Genomic DNA, 22,859 nt, shown 5'->3' on the forward strand with positions numbered 1-22,859 from the left:
ATCTTGAAAAATGTATTCAGTTTGAAGAGAAAAACATTTCAACACTGCACATTAGCTAATGCTTTGATTTGAAATTGAATGTGTAATGTTTCCACTACATTTGAAATATTGAACTAAAAGCGATTAAAAAATATTTGCACTTTATTCACTTTTTTTAACGCACTGCTGCTATTTATTTGAACACTACTGTATCTGTCTGGAGCTGTTGGCAGGGGAAGGGAGTCTGTTGAAATAGCAAGGGGGCAAAGTACAATGTGATCAGAGTGACCAGGAAATCTCCGTGAAAAAACCTCTGCTCAGTTCCAGCGATGGTATGTTTATTTACGATATTAAATAAGAAATATATGTACTTAATTTTAGTCTGTGATACATGCTATACGATTACCACACCCCTCTGCCTACCTACTATACACTTCATTTACAATCCATTTATACAACTGAATATTAAATGAAGCAAGAATACAACATAAGTGTTGCATAATTTAAGTTTTTACCTTAGTGGGCCTTAATGACATGTGTGTTAAAATATTAAACTTAGCAGATGCAATGCAAGTCTATATTTTTGGTTAAATTCTTATGCACAAGCTTATTGAGAATGTTTTTTCCCCAATTCATATCACTTTTGAATGTTATTTATCTTTTAATTAACAGCCCCCTGTGACTCAGACCATCAACCTCGCAGGTACCAGTATATACCATGTATACTATGTATGTACCATAACCACTACGCTACAGGCTGGCTCTTAGTTATTGTGGAACACTACTGCCCTTTAGTGGAAAGACTTGCAAGAATATGCTGAATTGTAAATGCTAAATGTGTACAGTCATGCAATTTTCTTTTTTTTTACACTTTTTAAAGAAAATAATTGATAGCATAAGTCAGTATGTATCCCCTTATTTGAATATAGTCAGAGTAGGGGCAGCCAAATCAAATGGCCTACAGCCTTGTGGCTAATTTGCCTGACTGGGACCTGGGAGGTTGGTGGTTCAAGCTCCAGTGTAGCTTCTGGACCCTTGAGCACCCTGGACTCCCACATTGCTCCAAGACAGATTGGTCCAGGCTTAGTCCAATCAAGCTGCTTTGTAAGTTGTTTGAGTTGCTTTGGATAAAAGCACCCCCTAAATAACTTTATTTCTTTCTCCAGTTCTCTAGTCTCATTCCCAAAGACTCAAGTGAAATTTAAGGAAGTGAAAGAAACTAAGCTCTTCTACCGCTCCTCTCAGAGTACGGAAACTGCACGAATCAGGGTAATTCATGATCTCCTCCATTCAGGTAATGCTGGTAACATTAACAATCTAATTTATGTGTGGGGCGACATTGGCTCAGGCGGTAAGAGCAATCGCCTGGCAGTTGGAGGGTTACAACCCGACAGTGGGTGTGTCGAAGTGTCCCTGAGCAAGACTGTCACTTCCTTAAATTTCACTTGAGTCTATGAGAATTAAATTGGAGTTCTCTTAAACAGTTACCTTCCACTGATGTGTGAAGCAGTGCAGTTCCAATAAATTATATCTGTATCATTATAGCAAAATACAGTAGTTAAGACTGTGATGTCCCTTGCTCCCTTTTTTGTTCAGGGTGAGGTATCACTTTTAATTGTAAGCACAGGATTCTTACACGATCATTCTTATAGACATGTGCATGCTTGACAATTGTGTAAAATGTCCCAATGGCAATCATTTAAAAATAAACCGTAACCATTTAATGAAATCATCTTTTAAATATTATTTATTTTACTTTACAGATTTTAAGTTTTTATTTGTACTTGCTTCATGGTGTTATAAGGTGACCACTGCCATCTAGTGGTTACTTGTGATTATTACAATACACAGAGAAATCAGACAATTACTACTAGTTGACTTAACTGCTGTATATGCACCTGTAACATTTAACATTTATAACGCAGATTTATTGGTAGAGAAGATTATTCTTTAAACTAAGATATATTGTTCATCTATTTATCTGGGCTAAAAAAATAAATACCCAGGCATCATAAAGTAACCAAACTCAGTTGATTTATTCCACTAGACAGACAATTCATTAGACAATTTAAAAATAACCACTTTTGAACTACAAACTATTTCAATATGTCATCTTATTGTCTACATACATATAATAAATACTACTTACTGCACATCTGATATTCTTGTGCCAATATAGCAACCCTAACACCTATACCCAGTCCCGACAAACACACAAGAACAAGGTTTAAATAACTCTTCTCTTTAATATGTAGTCTTTCTCTGAGTTCTCAGTTTTGTGTCATTTTCATAGAAAGTAATCTACGAAAATAAGAAAAACAAAATGCAGAAAAAAGAAGAAACTTTCTCTTGGTAGAAACATGCTGCTGAGAAAAATGTACAATGTTTTTCAATAAAATGGTTAGCACTTTCATACGTTTTATTTGTATGGATATTCCCTCTGAGGCCTGAATCTGTACATCACATAAAATATCCCATACCTCTAACTGGGCCATAAAAATAAATTAAAATGTTTGCTCACACAGGAACATTTCCACTTGCTAATTTCTTCTATCTCCAGGGTAATTCTGTACACCCCTAGTCCCATCAGTGCTCCTGTTTCTGGCTCTTACTGTTCAGCCACTACTGTCCTGATGAATGTGCCGCTATACAAACAGGTATCATACCTCATCCATAAAGTGAGACCAGCAAAATTCAAGAAAGAAATTAATAATAATTGGATCTTCTGCAAGGCTATGGTCCAATTCCCATGGTGCTCAGTGTATGTTACAGGGTCTGCTATGAGCATGCTCAGTGTGAGTATACTACAGGGTCTGCTATGAGCATGCTCAGTGTGAGTATACTACAGGGTCTGCTATGAGCATGCTCAGTGTGAGTATACTACCGGGTCTGCTATGAGCATGCTCAGTGTAAGTATACTACAGGGTCTGCTATGAGCATGCTCAGTGTGGGTATACTACAGGGTCTGCTATGAGCATGCTCAGTGTGAGTATACTACAGGGTCTGCTATGAGCATGCTCAGTATGGGTATACTACAGGGTCTGCTATGAGCATGCTCAGTGTGGGTATACTACAGGGTCTGCTATGAGCATGCTCAGTGTGGGTATACTACAGGGTCTGCTATGAGCATGCTCAGTGTGAGTATACTACAGGGTCTGCTATGAGCATGCTCAGTGTGGGTATACTACAGGGTCTGCTATGAGCATGCTCAGTGTATGTTACAGGGTCTGCTATGAGCATGCTCAGTGTGAGTATGTTACAGGGTCTGCTATGAGCATGCTCAGTGTGACTATGTTATAGGGTCTGCTATGAGCATGCTCAGTCTGTGTAACTGGCCATGTACCTGTGCAGGGGAGAGGGCACGGCGGAATGTTTACCTGCGTACTCACCTGGTCCTGCAGCTCCTCCAGATGGTGGGCTCTCTCCTCCTCGCTGTCCGAGCTGGGGCTGCTCTCTGTCTCGCTCTCGCTGCTGGGCTCGCTCTGTGAGGAAGAGGAGGAGGACGAGGAGGAGGAAGAGTGCACTGCTGACATGCCCATCCCACCACCTAGGGACATGGGGGGAGTCTCCGCCACCAGCTCATCTGGCACCTTGGCAAAGTGAAATTCAAACACATCCTGAGGAGGCGATGAGGAGAGAGGCAGTGTCAGTACTGCCTACATTTCCCAGAATTCTCAGGAATCTTCACAATCGGATCTACCCTGGTAGTTGGAGCGAATTAATAACAACTAAGCAGGGTACATTGCACAGGTTTGTATTAAGAAATACGATTATGTTTTTATGTAAACTTTCAATATTGTGATTTTGAGTTGACAATGATAAAGAATGCAGAAAAGCCCATGAAAACAATGAAAGACTCAGTTTTTAGTACCTACATTCATAACATTTTTTTTATTAGAGACAAGGCTATTATGGCAATTTGGCAAATTATCTTAATCTATGAAATGCAAATGAAAAATATCATTACTGTTCCACATTCTGGCTGTATTTCCAGACTTTCCAGAATAGACAAAAGCTATTCATTCTAATCATCGGGCATTCTTTCTGTGAAGTACGTTGTGCTGTCGGTTTAGACACTTTTTCCATAAGGATAAATATTTGCAACGTGATGCCAGTTCACCAGACGGGCAAAAATGCATCAGCCAGTAGTCAGACTTTGAAGCAGTTGCACACCACGTCCTGGACCTACCAAAAAACGGTGCTGGGGGGAGCGGCAGAATTGTCTCGCTGCTCCGAGGGCAGGGGGAGGGCCTCGGCAGGGTTAGTAGGACCGCCATATATATAGCGCCACCCTCGGAGTCACAGTCACAGGCTAAAGATGCATCTTGGAGAACTCATGTCGTTCTACAGATCACAAGATCTCACCAGGCCGCCAAGAAATGACTTTGGCAATTGGAAGAGATAGGGTACAATTGCTAACCAAAATGGGGGGGGGGGGGGGGGGGGGAAGGGAAAGGAATCAGCCATTAAATTTGAATAATTCAAACTCAGATTACGATATGTTAAATGGAAAATACTATTCTCGATCACATTTTCACACATAGCTGAAGATACGCAGCATCCTGTCAGTAGTCAACATACAACCTGCACCTTCCACTTCAAAGGGCTCAGAGTGCAGACATGTCCCAACACTGTCATGATAACTTGCAGTTACTTGAACTAACAATCCAGCGTCTGGCAAAGTAACAATTACACAGAAAACAAGTTAAGAAAATCTCTTAATCTCATGCCTCGTTAAATAGAGCTCAAAGACAACAATGCAGAACCAGAGAGACCCAGAGGATACAGAGGATACAATTCTCCACAGTGGAAGAAAGAAAACAGCTCCTGGGTAAGTAGTAACTTAGAGTGTACACTGAACTTAACAAGAGCACCAAACTGAACAGAGAATCCAAGTTCTCGTCATTACAATCCCCAATGTTTCTTGCACTATCTGAACTTCAAAATTGTACGGAAGCGATATCGATGCTGCCTGATTATCTGATTTTAACAATTCATTATTGCTATACATTCATGCCTCAGGATGTTCTGATGCAGTCATTGACTCCCCTCCCCTGACAGAAAAAGGAAACCAGACTGGGGAGATGGGTGGGTGACAGGGTGTCAGGAGATGCAACATCACCATGCTGTGACAAACTCAGTGCTTCATTAATCTCACGAAACTCATCAGTTAGCCCATCTAAACTGTCCCGTGAGTTTTTCCCCAAGGCATGTAATGATATCCTTGCAGTGTTCATGTATTATGCCAACCACTCAGCAACAGAAAAGGACCATGTTAATTCAACTCTGCACATCCAGCAAACAGATTCAACTGCACAAATACGCTACTCATTACTTCATCTTGCACATTTCACAACCGCTGAAAGCAATTTCATAATAATATTCACACATTCCTGTCCTAAACAGTGAATGTTGGAAAGAGATGAAATGATCAGAAATCAATCAACAACTCCTGGCATTCACCAGATAAACCTGCACCATTATGGAAATGCAGCATTTTGCTATGTTTGTGAACACATTAGTATCATTCAGGTGAAAATAATGAGATTACTGATTAATCTGAAAAAAGGGTAGAGGGGAGAATGGCAGGGGATATCATACAATGTCTAAAACAAGTTACCCCAACACCAAGTGCAATGTTCCTACAGCACACACAGAACACAGCTTGGCCCCCTTAAGCACACAACAGATGGTTTATTGCATTTAGCTGACTTTATGGTAATGTGCCTTAAGATAGGCACTGCCACAGCAGCAGGGAAAGAACATGGAAAAAATATATACTGCCCATTGCCTTTGCATCCCCATAGAAACTTCTGGCCTATCCATTGACTGCCAGACTGCCATAACCCATGGCAACCATCCCACATACCATCTACAACACTGGGCCCATAGGAACAGGCTGACAGTAAACCACAGTTGTCTCTTGAAATCCAAGGCCATGGGCTTCTGTAAAACATGTGAATTTTATCATTAGACACTTTTTTGCCAAGTGCTGCCATGGAGTGCAGGGATGAGCTGATCGTTCCTGCTTTAGCCATTTCTTCTGCCTGGTGATCTTGGAGAACTCTCAGCTCTGAGCTCCCAGCACACATGTTGCCCACTGACAAGCATGCCCACTGACACGCATGCTGCCCACTGACACGCATGCCCACTGACACACATGCTGCCCACTGACACGCATGCCCACTGACACGCATGCTGCCCACTGACACGCATGCCCACTGACACACATGTTGCCCACTGACAAGCATGCCCACTGACACGCATGCTGCCCACTGACACACATGCCCACTGACACACATGCTCACTGACACACATGCTGCCAGCATGGGAGCGCTTGCACCACAGCACCAAGTCAGCCCAGGTCGATGGAGCCCTGCCACTTGTGGGCAAGTTTCTTAGCAAGAACTCTGGCAAATATTGCACAAACAAGGCTGCTACCTCTAGTAACCCAAGGCAGTATTCAACTTGATTAACCCCTCTGTGAAGAATTACATGGATTTAAAATGGTGATGTTGGAAAAAATAAAAATAAAAAATAAAAATAAATAAAATTAAGTTTTCTAACAATTAGCCCCACTGAAGCAGCCAACAGAGCGTATGACCTGATCCACTCTCTGGTGCTTACTTTGACTTCCTAAAGGGGTTGCCGTTGGGAAGTTGAGTCAATTTTAGCTAAAGCCTCGTGAACCAGACAAACAAACAAGACTAAACCCAAGAATACAACGCTCAACTTCAAAATAAAACTAGAATGGAGTATATCTTACCTCGTCAAAATAGAACTCTTCCCTGCGTGGTCTCATCGTAAGATATGTACCGGTCCGATAGCGCCTTTAGCTATGAGAGGGGAGAGAGAGGAGGAGGTTGAAATGGAAAAGGTTTGAAGGGCACAATTGGTAAAAAATTTTCATTTCAAGGTCAAGCCAGATCTAATACACCGAAATAACCATGGTAGTATCCAAACTGAGCAGGCCCTCAACAAGGTTAAGCACACAAACTCTGAAACTCTGAACAGTTTACTCCTTTTGACACAGATTGCATACGGTGTGAAATGAAGAAAAAGAGCAAATGATTACCAAAAATGTAGGAATGAAGCATAGTGTAAATAAAGAGAGAAAGACAGAAGACTGGATAAAGCTGGCTATGATGATGATGATGATGATAACTTGCCTTTTCCAGATCTGCAGTCACTGCCTCAAAGCCACTAAGCAGCGTAATGTCAGCGATGGCCATGCCAGAGAGGTTCCTGCTCAGGTCATGGCTGAAAGATGGACCACAAACCCATGCACAATGACCAGCACATCACATTTACTGAGGATCAACTGGCGTTTAACCAACAAACACAGTACAGTATGTAATTAATAATGGAAACACATCATTATCTTGTTTAAACTGTCCTCTTGATAGTCACCTTCTAGTGTGACTTTGCTAGTACATGGTGGACATTTTCGTATTATCCTTTTAACAAAGCTGGATCAACGCTGAGGTCAATATTTCTCAGAATTGAACCTAAAACATAATAGAAATAATAAACTCACCATAGTAGAAAAAGGTAAGTTGCAGACAATTTGCAAATCACCGTGGCCACCATTCACCTTCCCATGCTTTCATTCACCATTCATAAAATTGTATAGAGACAAGCACATCGACCGCAGGGCAAGGCAATATAGGGTAGAGCCTGTACACCCAAACTAAATATAATTCTTTATGAGTATCAAATAACGTTTCAACCCATAGTGGATCTGACAAAGAACCACTATGGGTCGACACGTTTGACTTGATGAAGATCCACAATAGGTGGAAGCGTTTGACCTGATGAAGATCCACTATAGGAGGAAATGTTTGACCTGATGAAGATCCACTATAGGTGGAAATGTTTGACCTGATGAAGATCCACAATTGGTGGAAGCGTTTGACCTGATGAAGATCCACTATAGGTGGAAACGTTTGACCTGATGAAGATCCACAATAGGTGGAAACGTTTGACCTGATGAAGATCCACAATAGGTGGAAACATTTGACCTGATGAAGATCCACAATAGGTGGAAGCGTTTGACCTGATGAAGATCCGCTGTAGGTGGAAACGTTTGACCTGATGAAGATACACTATAGGTGGAAACGTTTGACCTGATTGTAAGCCAGTCATAAGTAACATTTGGTCTCATGCGCTGGTCAGCTTGCTGACTTCCCCCTCCTGGAGCATACAATGTTTGACCTGATGAAGATCCACAATTGGTGGAAGCGTTTGACCTGATGAAGATCCACTATAGGTGGAAACGTTTGACCTGATGAAGATCCACAATAGGTGGAAACGTTTGACCTGATGAAGATCCACAATAGGTGGAAACGTTTGACCTGATGAAGATCCACAATAGGTGGAAACATTTGACCTGATGAAGATCCGCTGTAGGTGGAAACGTTTGACCTGATTGTAAGCCAGTCATAAGTAACATTTGGTCTCATGCGCTGGTCAGCTTGCTGACTTCCCCCTCCTGGAGCATACATTGTTAGCACCCACCGTTGGCACACATGCCTGTGGGGGAGAGCTAGAGAAGGATTCTGATTGGTTCAGTGCGACTGGTGTAATGGTCTAGTTTTTGTAACAGTCTACCTTTGATAGCATAACCATTCAGGAGCCGAGGGGAAACTGGGCAAAAGCTGTCTCTGTAGAAGCCATGTGTTTTAGCCCCCTGCCTGGTGGCCCTGGCTGTAAATTATAGATGGGTGACTCACTTTTAGGGTCAAGAACTAAGGCCTGGATTTCGGAGATAAGGAGAAGAAACCAAACAGTCTGGGATGTCTCCTTTCCTTTCATTCACCCAAATCAGGTTTATCCAAAATGTATATTACCATGAGAGGCACAAAGACATATTTACAGCATAATGCAGTTATCATGAAAACTCCCAACTACAAAATTCATAGATATGATGGGGCGGCCTGTAGCATAGTGGTTAAGGTCAGGAAGGGCTGCCATTTGTGAGGGGCCTGAGAGCTGGGGTTTCAATGTTGTTTAGACTACCTGTTGGGGAGTTAAGATGTATGAGTGGTCCAAGGCCAGTTGGGTCATGGGAAAAGAATCCTCCCGAACATTGGTGACCTCCCTGTGACCCCATACCTGGTCACTTCCAAGGGGGAAGACTCCGGACAATGCCACAGTGCCCTCATTTGGGCACTGCTGTCATTACACCGGTGACTGTTCTCCTAGATTAAATATTCAAAACTGCTATTAAGATAGTAAATAGACCTGGTAACACCTTGAAAACATTGCCCATGTGATCCTTGTATTATTGCATTAAGTCTTATGTAATGGGAACAGGAGTTGCATGGAAAATGGATAATCAGGAGGGAAGTTTCATGATAACTGCAACATAATAAAACATAAGGGTAATCTGTTTGGTATGGATGCGATCTGATAAAATCAAGGAATCGGATGAGATACATTTCATACCAAATGGAATTTAATAAACTATAGTTTCAGTATCCCAAGGGAAAACCTACACGTCCTCTCTTGGTAATCATCTCATTTTCCCTACTCAACAACCCCCAACGGTGGGGGTCTAAATTCCAAATTCCACAGGTTGATTTATGGCACTGCCGCCTGGTTCCAAACGTATGATTTGGCATAAAAGCAAGGGAGACAGACCAATCTGGGAAGATCGTATTCGACTTCCCACACAGCATATTGTACGTGTATGTAAGTATCAGGAAGATCGTATTCGACTTCCACACAACATGTCTTATGTATGTATGTATGTATGTATGTGTAGCAGCGGAAGATCGTATTCGACTTTCCACACGGCATATTCTATACTCTGTGTTTGTGTGTAGTCCAAGCAGGCTAGGTATGATTATTTACTCTATCTCTATTCTTAATTTGTGTATTTTATACTTGATTGTGATATTCTAAAGCTAATAACCTACCTGTCTGCGAATAAACTATTTTGTTTGGAACTTGCGTGATCTCCATGACTCTAATTCATCCTGTACCTTTTCAGCCTAAGTTACAACTGAATACTCAGGGGGAAATGGTGGCTGAAGACCGACCGATCGGCGGGGCGGTACACCTGTGGTCGTTCTAAGCTGTGCAGCCAGCAATTTCTGTCCCTTAAAGGGTCGGGTGACGCACGGCTCTTGTGATTTGGTGCGAAGGGAACCCTTGGGCGTTACGGCGCTGGTTCCTGCCAAATTAGCTCTAAGGAGCCCAGTTAATGCTACACCAACCTGGGCTCGCAACTATCATGGCAGGTTAGCATGTATTGTGTTGACTGGACCCGCAGCCTCTGAGTTCTCCACCGAACTGAGATTTCAGCAGTAATGCTAATCCCGGGAGCATCTATTAAGTAATGGTGGCGCAGGTACAAGTCGAATGTAATCACTCCCGAGGTCCGCGTAAGTTGCAAACCCAAATTTCTAAATTATATTTTAAATGGAGTCAGATAAACAGGTAAAACTATAGTAACCACTAAGCGTACAATACGGCCCCGTTTGAGAACGGAGAATATTAAGAATTGTACTGATCCCTTTCTGGCCAGCTATAAGCGGGATATGGGGCAGGTCAATCCATATCCGACCCATGGCAACGGACCCAGTATATTCTTAAACATAATTGTGCTCTGTTCTTGTACGGAGGATAATAATTAACCCAACTAATGTTCTCCCAGCAACGCCAGAAGGACAAGCACGCAAAACCCCCTTCGGCCCCCGCTAATTTCCGTCATTGGGTTAGCTGTGGGGTTTTACATGATGAAGATCCACTATGGGTTGCCACGTTTGACCTGATGAAGATCCACTATGGGTCGACACGTTTGACTTGATGAAGATACACTATAGGTGGAAACGTTTGACCTGATGAAGATCCACAATAGGTGGAAACGTTTGACCTGATGAAGATCCACTATGGGTTGCCACGTTTGACCTGATGAAGATTCACTATGGGTCGAAACATGGGTGTGCAGGCTCTATTTTAATTCATTCACCATTTGCTCAATGATTGAGCACTCAGTGAGGGAAACTGACCTGACACAGATCACATACTCCACATCTGTCTTCTGGTTCTCATCAGTGTTCCTCCTGCGTCTACTGCGAGAATCAAACCACTCTATCTTTGAATGGGCGATGTCTCTTTCCTCCACCTCCTTCTTTCTCTCCCCTTCTTCATCATCCACATAGTCATAGTTATATATCACTTCACCTGAAGAAAATACAGGAACAATAGAAATAGAAATGTAAATACAGTACAATACATGCCAATAATGCTACTCATTTTATAGAATTTTCAAGTAAAATTCATTTTATAGAATTTTCATGGATGACAGGCTGTGAAATCTAATCAGAGAATAAATCAAATCACATGGGATAGACAGACCACATATTTCAATTCAATTCCCTTCACTGACACACATGTTTTCAGTAATAATTACTAACTTCTCAGACATATTAGGAATTCTGACTATCTATGCATATTTCATACAGATTAGCGTATTTTGGAAATGTATGTTGTCTTCACTATCAGTTTTATCCCACTCTCACCTGTGTATTTAACCTTGCCCTGCACCGTGATGCTGATTGACAGAAACTGACAGGTGTCCTCAGGCTGAAGGGTATGATTTGCCATCACCATCTGTCAAACAGACCACACACACATCGATTTTCACTGACAAAGATATTACATTACCTTACATTATCGGCATTTGGCAGACACTCTTATGCAGAGAAATGTACAAAAAAGTGCATACCCATTACCAGGGACAAGTGCACTGAACAACAGCAACTACCACTAAAAAAATAGAGAAGACTCTAAAATAGAGTACTCTACATCCATAAGCATGTGTATGCATGGGTGTGCTGAACTGGTGTCTTTAAAAAGCACTGTATGTCCACTGCAAGTTGATCATTTTTGGTCTGTGCTCAAAAGGTAAAAAGGGTCATTCAGTCATTTTATTTATTATTAATTGTTTAGTTATGGCAGATTTCTGTACAGAAATATTACCCATAGTTTATGTCCTGCCATGAAAGCAACAGCATTGCTTATGGAAGAATTAATATTGCAATGTTGGTCAGCAATAAATAAGTGTTTGTTATTTAAAGTCATAAGAAGAAATTCCCTAAGGGTTGCTTCTCCCTGTGGTTGCTATTTTATTGTCCACAACAACCTCCTGTTGTTCAAATTATGTTCCTACAATCATTAGTTGGAAGGTTATCGCTTTGTGGCTTTGCATTCCATTATTTGTTTTACTTCTCAGTTGTTATTGTCTACAAAAATGAAAATGTAAAAATAATTCCCAGCAAATGCTTTTAATAGTGGAATCTCATTGTGTGGACAGCAAATAACTGCCTAAGAATGAGTGAGGTAGTCTTTTCACCTTAGCAGGTTCAACTGTTTTGCTGCATAATGCACATTTTGTCACAAGGTATAACTCTCTGACTGAAGTCATTGGCTTACAGTCATGTTCTAACTAGCAAACTAGAAAATGAGTACACTGACTGAATGACCACTTTTGGCTATCATAAGTTGTTCACTCCTGATTTTACCTTGTCTTGTGATATATTATGTTACCAAGCCTGCTGTCTTTACTATACCTGACTGAAATGCATCATCAGTGTAAACACACTCAGCGTCCAAACATCCAGAAATTCCTTTTCTGCCGAATCAATGATTAGGGATACACGGCAACAAACATACAAACCGCAAATTCTATCAGTTGAGATGTACACTGTGGCCACAGCAATTCTGCGGGCAAAAACACCTTGTTATTGAGAGAGGTCAGAGGAGAAGGGCCAGCCTGGTCAAAACTGAAAGGTAGGTGAGAGTAATGCAAATAACCACACATTACAACAGTGGTATGCAGAAGAGTACCTCTGAACACACAATGCCTCAAACCTAGAGGATAGGCTACAGCATCAGAAGACCAATAAGTCTAAAAAAGAAGTCTAAAATAATTACTTAAGTGCTCACTCAGTGTAGGTGCGAGCCATAGAATTTGTATAAAGGTGTGTTTATGCTTATGGCTCATGGGCCTACTGATAATGCCTTCTCCTTCAATGGGCTGGAGTCATAGTATGGAGACATAGTAATTTTATTTTTAAATAATTACAATATAGAGACTGTACTGTTGAGAATTGTGTTTCTGATGTAATAATAATATAAATTTGTATAGCACCTTTCTTACACCTTTTTCTGCTCTGACATTTTGAACTAATATTTCTACATTTTGGAAATGGAATGGAATGCATACAAGGAGAAGCACCTCATACCTACTGTCAAATATGGCGGTGGGTTTTTTATGTTTTGCTGCCACTGGTCCAGGGGCACAGTTTAAAATCAATGGTACAATTCATTCAACGAAGTAGTGGGAAAATCTAGTTGTCTCTGTTTGGAAGCCTGGTCATAGGTAGATTGGCCAGCAGGACAATGATTCCAAATGATTCAAAATCCACACAGACATTGTTAAGTGAAAATTCCAAGTTCTGCAATGGCCATCTCAGTTTCCAGACTTAAATACCATCAAAAACCTGTGGTCTGAACTGAAAAGGGGGATTGATAAGCTCAAAACCCAAAGATATCAATTATTCTGATAAGTTCTTCATGGAGGAATGGTCAAACATCCCTCCAAATGTGTTCTTTAACCTTATCAATTATATGAAAAGACTCATGGCTGTCATCTTTGCCAGGGGTGTTTGCACAAAGTATTGAAACAGGGGTGCCAATATTTTTGGTACATATGGTTTTCAGAAAAAAACCCATTGATTGCTTTATAAAAACCATTGAAACATGAGAATACATGTATTGAAATAAAAATATGCAATCACAAAGCACTATATTAGGTATTTATTCAACTTGTTTTTTAGACTTCTGCTGCAGTAGCCTATCCACTTATGTGTTGTGTCTTCACAGATGCAAAGTCACTTCGTTCACATTTTCTCCCCATTCTGATGGTTGACGTGAACATTAACTGAAGCTCCTGACCCGTATCTACATGATTGTATGCATTGCACTGCTGCCACACAATTGGCTGATTAAATGCATGAATAAGTAGGTGTAATAAAGTAAAAATTTTACTAATAAAGTGCTCGGTGAGCATATATATTTCCTTTATGTTTGAACATAACAAATTATTAGGTGTTGTTTACTAAATACAGCCTTTCTTCAGGGGTGCCGATCATTCTGGTGCCCACTGTATGTACACTTTGTTCACTTAAAAGTGTTTCACAAACTGTCTAACATGGTATCTGTTTTACCCAGGTGTCTGTTTAAGGGCACCTAAATCAATCTGCATCAGAGTGCAAATACACTCATCCAAGCATCAGGCAAGCCCTCTTCTGAAGCTGCACAACCAGTTATTACACAGAAATACACACAAACAAAGCTCTCACTCTTTCACACTCTCTTCCTCATCACTCATTATACTGTATCTGCGTCTCTCCTGTCTAACACAGTGACTGGATGAGTGCCAGGGGGTTTCTTTTTTTCTGATCATGAGGATATGGCACAGGAGGAGGTGTGACTTACAGAAACATGCTGCTCTGCCAGGTTCTCTCAGTGAGGTAAATACACAGGGAAACAGTTGAAGGCCTTACCTACAGGGCGGCCTGTAGCGTAGTGGTTAAGGGAAATGGCTGGGACCCGCAAGGTTGGTGGTTCTAATCCTGGTGTAGCCACAATAAGATCCGCACAGCCGTTGGGCCCTTGAGCAACGCCCTTAACCCCGCATTGCTCCAGGGGAGGATTGTCTCCTGCTTAGTCAAATCAACTGTACGTCGCTCTGGATAAGAGCGTCTGCCAAATGCCAATAATGTAATGTAATGTACCTCACTTACTTCAAGGACCCAATCAGATTGAAATGGATACTACTGAATGACATTAAAGAAAATCTTCAACCAAAAATACAATAAAAAATATGCTCTATAATTTTAAGATGAAGATGTGTACCTACCTAATATTGTTTGTTTATTTAATTTTGCACTGCTTTTTAGTTTTAGATAAAATGGATTGGTCAAAGCTGACAGAAAGGTGACAGTCACGCAAATAAGTGGATAGGTTACAGCAGCAGAAGACTTAATAATTATCATAGATAAGTGCAATAAATACCAAATAAAATGCTCACTGAGTGTACCTACAGGAGAGAGCTTTAGATGTAGTTTATCATGCTGTGATATTTGTAGTTACAACATGTATTTACAGTATGTTAAAATTCAGCTCAGAAAAAGAAATAGCATTTACAAGTATGTATGTATGGGTATGTATGACTGCTGCTCACTCAATGTTTTTTGTACCTTTCTCTGTAACATCTAGAGACTGCTATGTGAAAATCACCAGAGATTAGCCTAGCACAAACAATCATTCCACAATAAAAGTCACTTAGATTACATTCTTCCCCATTCTGATGTTTTGTCGAAACAACAACTGAACCCCTTGACCGTGTTTGCATTATTTCATTCATTGAGTTGCTGCCACATGATTAGCTGATTATAATTATTGCAATAACGAGCTGATGCACAGGTCTTCCTAATAAAATGGTCACTAAATGTATATACAAAAGTATGTGTAACAATTTTAGGTTTTAATGTTTATGGGTGTGTGAAATCTTATTAGGGTTAAAAATATATAACTAAAAAGGTGCTCAGAATACAAATTATGTCATCATAGTGGATATCACATTTTATCAAAAACAATGTGAATTGCAAACTACCAAATTATAATAATTTGTTCATTTGTAATTTTTTATTGCAGTAGATAATACAAATGCTGCACTTTTTAATGTACTTGGCATCCACAGAATTCACCTGTTACACTTACAACTATACTTAATACTGCCTTGTTCTTATTGAAATCCAACTTTAGGCTGGATTCAATCAACATTTTCCTTGAGGTGAACTTTGACAAAATAAATTAAACAATAAATCTTAATGACATACTTAATGACAAAAGCTAGATCTTGGCCCTCATCTCATATATAGGCTCTGTCTTTGTAAGAGGTTATAAAGCAAAACTGTCACAGCTCTGCTGGGAATCCTTTTACCTAGCAACAAGTATTCCACCATTTCTTTATTTTCTCATTGGTTCCTAAAGGCAGAAGCATGTAGTTTGTTTGGTGGTTGTTCAAAATAAATTATTATTTGACATCATGAAGCATTTGCAATAGTCCTGTTTGTATGGGTACTGTACTTTCCATTCCCTATTATTTAAAGCTGGGGTAGGAAAAACATTCTGACAGCTAGCAATAAACAAACTGCTCGGGGAAAAAAAATTAGATATCTGTGACTGTCCCAGAACAGATTTTTGGGGATTTCCATTTTTCATCGCTCCCGGTAGCTATCTAATGATGGCAGCTCTCAGCCGTGAGGCAGGCTCACCGACCTATCAAATTTGTCCCTGAGAAGCTGACTGGCCCCAGCAACATTGAACCAGTGTGGGTGACGAAGAGGAGTAGCAGACAGTAAGGACAGTAACTCAGATAACCACACATTACAACAGTGGTATGCAGAAGAGTATCTCTGATCACACAATGCATCATAACTCTAAGTGGATAGGCTACAGCATTAGAAGTCTCATGAATACCTAACAAAATGCTCACTGAGTGTACGTTTCACCACATGCAGTACCATGTTGTTCCAATGGAGGAAAAAAAAGGGTGAGACTGATTAGAATTAGATGTCATGCATTTTTAAATATGGCGGGTGTTCTTTATTTTTATTTTTGTATTTTGTTATTCTACAAAATACTGTGTATGCAGCTCGATGACACCCCCAGATCTATGTGCTGCCCTCAATCTCTTCAAACCCTCCAAAGCACTGGCTGGTGGGAGAGTTTTTACTCCCAGGTCACTTCTTGGTGAGAAACTGTAACAACTGCTCAAAAAACATTGAAGGCTGATTTCACAAAACCACTCCTGTCAGGCAAATATACTTTAACAAGTGATATCTCCAAAACGGATTGGTCAATCCTGACAAGTGAAACTAGTTTCACTTAAAAAAAAAAAAAAAAGAGAGATCTGTGACATGATACACCATTTATCGCGTTGCATCACATATTTTAGGCACAATTTATACATAAAATATGAAATAAATGATTCCCACCCATTATTGATTGTTGTCAGCTCCTGATTCATAAATTCAACTTGAATTAACATTAACATTAACACAAACTGTCTAAATTTCAGTGCTCAGTATTACATGTAATTTCAGGAATGTCCCTATGTTCTGGTCAACTCTATTACCTCTGTTATAAAACTGCATTAAATTCTGCAAAGCATTCATATAAGAAGCATGTGACCTGCACCCAGTGATGTCACTTCCTCTGGCGGGAAACATCTTGAAGGCAGTGAGGTATGTCATGCTTCTCTCATTATTTTGTACAAAATGTTGAGGATACACCAACAGTAGACTAATTATTTGTCAAATCTGTTATTGTGATATTGCAGTGAATCTCTTATTCAATTTTAAAAAAACAATAATATGATGAAAATCCATAAAATTCTGTATATGGACATGCCATGTGATATCTACACATGGTCTCAAGGCAAAACATTGTGGAAAACGTCAATTCTGTTACCGCCAACTCTGTCATTGTTAAACTGTTCTTAACTGTTTCTGTAAACTATTAACAGAGTTGACGATGAGTAAATAAAAGAATCAAATGTTCCCAATTGAATTTTGCATTATTTGACATTTATTCTGGATTCTGGGTCATTTTACTGTAAAGGATACATTTGTGGTATACCATTCCAAATAACATTCTTACTACATGCAACTTTTCAGTTAAATGTGTTGATATTCTTACTCCAAAACAAGAAGTCTCTATCGTATTAGACTTGAAGTTAAATTAATGGATGTAGAGATGTTTCTTTCTATACTTTTTCATACATTTGTGTGTTGCGGTTTGTAAAAAAAAACAAATAGGCTCTGGTCCTTATCTTTGTTGTGCAGGTAGCAGTTGAAATTGTACTTCCCTCTAGGGTCTTTCAGCGCACTTATCCCTGGTTATGGGTATGCACTTTGCTGAAATAAGAGCGTCTGCCAAATGCCGTTAATGTAATGTATACTTGAAATGTATCCAAAATTCTGTGATGGGCCCTATACCACTGCCTGTCATGAGTTATTGCTAAAATGTACACTCAGTGAACTCTTCCTTTTTAAGTTATTGGTCTTCTACTGCTGTAGCCTATCCACTTAGAGGTTTGTTGTTTGTTCAGAGATGCTCTTCTGCATACCACTGTTGTAATGTGTAGTTATTTGATTAATGTCACCTTCCTGCCAGTCTTTGTCCACTCTGGCCCTTCTCTGACCTCTCTCATTAACAATGTTTTTTTACCTATAGAACTGCTAGTCAATTGATGTTTTTTTTTGTTTTTTTGTACCATTCTTTGCAAACTATAGAGACTGTTGCATATGACAATCCTAGGAGATCAGCAGTTTTTCAGATACTCAAACCACCCTGTCTGGCACCCACACACATTTCTTCCCCATTCTGACATTTAGTCTGAAAAAGAGCTATACCTCTTGACCATGTCTGCATGCGTTTATGTCTTGAGTTGCTGCCACGTGATTGGCTGAATAAACATTTGCATTAACAAGCTAGAGTACAGTATAATAAAGTGGTCATTGGTTGTATGTCAGAAATTTGCCTTTTCACATGTGAAAATCACAATTGAACATTTTCACATTTAAATTAAAATATGTGAAAAGAGAATGTAACATTGTGTCATTTGTATTTTCACATCATTGAACTTTTAAAATGTGAACTACAATTTGCACATGTAAAAACAAAACATCCATCCATCCATCCATCGTCACCCGCTTATCCGGAGTCGGGTCTCGGGGGCAGTAGGCAAAGCCGGGTATTCCAGGCGTCCCTCTCCCCAGCAACGCATTCTAGCTCCTCCTGGGGGATCCCGAGGCGTTCCCTGGCCAGGAGAGATATATAATCTCTCCAGCGGGCTCTGGGTCTCCCTCGGGGTCTCCGCCCAGTTGGACGAGCCCGGAAAACCTCCAAAGGGAGGCGCCCGGGAGGCATCCTGATGAGATGCCCGAACCACCTCAATTGGCTCCTTTCGATGCGAAGGAGCAGCGGCTCTACTCCGAGCTCCCTCCGGATGTCCGAGCTCCTCACCCTATCTCTAAGGCTGAGCCCGGCCACCCTACGGAGGAAGCTCATTTCGGCCGCTTGTATACGCGATCTCGTTCTTTCGGTCACTACCCAAAGCTCGTGACCATAGGTGAGGGTTGGGACGTAGATCGACCAGTAAATCGAGAGCTTCGCCTTCCGGCTCAGCTCCTTCTTCACCACAACGGTCCGGTGCAACGCCCGCATTACTGCTGACGCTGCACCGATCCGCCTGTCGATCTCACGCTCCCTTCTACCCTCACTCGTGAACAAGACCCCGAGATACTTGAACTCCTTCACTTGGGGCAAAGACTCGTTCCCAACCCGGAGGGAGCAATCCACCGTTTTCCGGCAGAGAACCATGGCCTCGGACTTGGAGGTGCTGACTCTCATCCCGGCCGCTTCACACTCGGCTGCAAACCGCTCCAGTGCGTGCTGAAGGTCACGGTCCGATGAAGCCAGCAGAACCACATCATCCGCAAAAAGCAGAGATGCGATTCTGAGGTCACCAAACCGGACACTCTCCTCACCTCGGCTGCGCCTTGAGATCCTGTCCATGAATACCACAAACAGGACCGGTGACAAGGGGGCAACCTTGGCGGAGTCCAACACCCACCGGAAACGTGCTTGACTTTGTGCCGAGAATGCGGACACAGCTCTCACTTTGGTTATACAGGGACCTGATGGCTCGTAACAACGGCCCCGGTACCCCATACTCCCGCAGTACACCCCACAGGGTTCCCCGGGGGACACGGTCGAAAGCCTTCTCCAAGTCCACAAAGCACATGTGGACTGGATGGGCAAACTCCCATGACCCCGCCAGCAACCCTGCCAAGGTAAAGAGCTGGTCCACTGTTCCACGGCCAGGACGGAAGCCACATTGCTCCTCCTGAATCCGAGGTTCGACCGTCGGTCGGAGCCTCCTTTCCAGTACCCTAGAGTAAGCTTTCCCAGGGAGGCTGAGGAGTGTGATACCCCGGTAATTGGAGCACACCCTCCGGTCCCCCTTCTTGAAAATGGGGACCACCACCCCGGTCTGCCACTCTACAGGTACTGTCCCCGACCTCCACGCAACACTGAAGAGGCGTGTCAGCCAAGACAGCCCAACAATGTCCAGAGCCTTCAGCATCTCAGGGCGAATCTCATCTACACCCGGCGACTTGCCACTGAGGAGCTTTTTGACTACCTCAGCAACTTCCGCCAGGGATATAGGTGCAGATTCCCCCGAGTCTTCAGGCTCTGCCTCTTCCACAGAGGACGTGTTGTTTGGGTTCAGGAGCTCCTCGAAGTGCTCTTTCCACCGCCCGACAATATCCCCAGTCCGGGTCAGCAGTTCTCCTCCCCTGCTGAAAACAGCCTGAGACAAGCCCTGCTTTCCCTTTCTGAGTCGTCGGATGGTTTGCCAGAACTTCCTCGAGGCCAACCGAAAGTCCTTCTCCATAGCCTCCCCGAACTCCTCCCATACCCTGGTTTTTGCTTCAGCGACTGCCGAAGCTGCAGCCCTTCTGGCCACCCGGTACCTGTCTGCTGCTTCAGGGGACCCCTGGGCCAGCCAAGCCCGAAAGGCCTCCTTCTTCAGCTTGACGGCCTCCCTCACCGCTGGTGTCCACCAGCGGGTTCTTGGGTTGCCGCCCCGACAGGCACCGATGACCTTCTGGCCACAGCTCCTGCTTGCCGCCTCTGCAATGGAGGCTTTGAACATGGCCCACTCGGACTCCATGTCCCCAGCTTCCCCCGGGATGCGTGAGAAGTTCTTCCGGAGGTAGGAGTTGAAGACCTCGCGAACAGGGGCCTCCGCCAGACGTTCCCAGTTCACCCTCACTACACGTTTGGGTTTACCGGGTCTGTCAGGCAGCCTCCCCGGCCACTTGATCCAACTCACCACCAGGTGGTGATCAGTTGACAGCTCTGCTCCTCTCTTCACCCGAGTGTCCAAGACATACGGCCGCAGGTCTGATGATACGACCACAAAGTCGATCATCGATCTTTGGCCTAAGGTGCTCTGGTACCAAGTACACTTATGAGCTACCCTATGCTCGAACATGGTGTTTGTTATCGACAATCCATGGCCAGCACAGAAGTCCAATAACAAAACACCGCTTGGGTTCAGATCAGGCAGGCCGTTCCTCCCAATCACCCCCCTCCAGGTTTCTCCGTCATTGCCCACGTGAGCGTTGAAGTCGCCCAGCAGCACTATGGAGTCTCCAGGTGGCACCCTTTCCAGGATGCCACCCAGTGACTCCAAGAAGGCCGGATACTCTGAACTGCCATTTGGTGCATACGCACAAATGACAGTCAGAGCCTTCCCCCCAGCGACACGTAGTCGCAGAGAAGCGACCCTCTCGTTCCCCGGGTGGAACTCCAACACAGTGGCGCTCAGCCGGTGGCTTGTGAGTATCCCCACACCCGCCCGGCGCCTCTCACCTTGAGCAACTCCAGAAAAGAACAGAGTCCAGCCCCTCTCCAGGAGTTTGGTTCCGGAACCAGTACTGTGCGTGGAGGTGAGCCCAACTATATCTAGTTGGTACCGCTCCGCCTCCCGCACTAGCTCCGGTTCCTTCCCCACCAGAGAGGTGACGTTCCACGTCCCCAGAACCAGTCTGCGACGCCGAGGATCAGCACGCCCGGATCCCCGCCTTTGCCTACTGCCCGTTGGGCAAAGCACCCGACTCCGATGCCGACCCCTGCAGGTGGTGAGCCCACAGGGCGGCGACCCCACGTGACCAGTTCGGGCTGTGCCCGGCCGGGCCCCATGGGATAAGGCCCGGCCACCAGACGCTCGCCGACGAGCTCCCCTCCCGGGTCTGGCTCCAGCAGGGGGCCCCGGTTTCCCTTTTCCGGGCGAGGTAACTGGGTCTTTGTGTGGCCGTGTCATGGGAGTCTTTGAATCGCTCTTAGTCCGGCCCCTCCCCCGGGACCAATTTGCCTTGGGAGACCCTACTGGGGGCTAACAGTGCCCCCGACAACCTAGCTCCCAGGATCACCGGGACACACAAACCCCTCCACCACGTTAAGGTGGCGATTCCTCGGAGGGGAAAAACATGTGACTTCACATAGGATAGGTAACCTGCTCTCATTTTATAAGTGGGATTATTTTTATAGTTGACATGTGTACTTTTCACACCTTGGATGTTCACATATGGTCAGAGTTTCCAAATTATTGAAACATTGCATTATGGAACCTATCAGGAAAATGTGCACAAGAGTTGGAGTTATACTAAATACCCCTTTGATAGACCCAGCATCCTGGATATATGAAAAAACAGAGAGCTGATTGATGACAGCTGAAATATTTCAGTTTAACTATTTAATAACATTTAAATGTAAACATCACCTCAGTCTGTCACAACCGACCGTAGATGACATTACATTCTTTATTTAATGAGTTGACTCAGACAGGATGATATTTACACATGCATTACTATATTCATATTCATTTACAAATGATGAGACAATATTTTTCAATTAATAGATCTGGGATGGTCCTTGTGATGTAGATATTTATTGCTAAACTATGTTTTTTTTTTTATTGTTTTGTATTTTAGTGTAATTTTTGTGTACACTGTATGTACATGCCCTAACATGAATTTGTTTCTCAAGTTTCTGAATGGTACAAGTCTCTTCTTTAATTTAAGTCTTCAGCCACATCCTCGTATGCTGTATGATATATAATGAGTAGCTATATCTGGCCGTTATTTTACATTTCATTATTCATTATAGCATTGCAAACTGGATTCTTAAACATACATAATTCAGTTCATACATGTTAGGGCTTATAT

The 22,859-nt window shown here is 42.6% G+C and overlaps 1 long non-coding RNA gene across 1 annotated transcript; it reads left to right on the plus strand.

Moving 5' to 3' along the window:
• The first annotated feature begins 269 nt into the window (after window positions 1-269).
• LOC133121959 (uncharacterized) lies at window positions 270-3,674 on the plus strand. Its single transcript, XR_009708060.1, has 3 exons — window positions 270-311; window positions 652-682; window positions 3,331-3,674. It is a non-coding gene; the product is annotated as an uncharacterized LOC133121959 (long non-coding RNA).
• The last annotated feature ends 19,185 nt before the right edge of the window (window positions 3,675-22,859 follow it).

The sequence above is a fragment of the Conger conger genome, chromosome 1 (genome assembly GCF_963514075.1).
Source record: "Conger conger chromosome 1, fConCon1.1, whole genome shotgun sequence".
Lineage (NCBI taxonomy): Eukaryota > Metazoa > Chordata > Actinopteri > Anguilliformes > Congridae > Conger > Conger conger.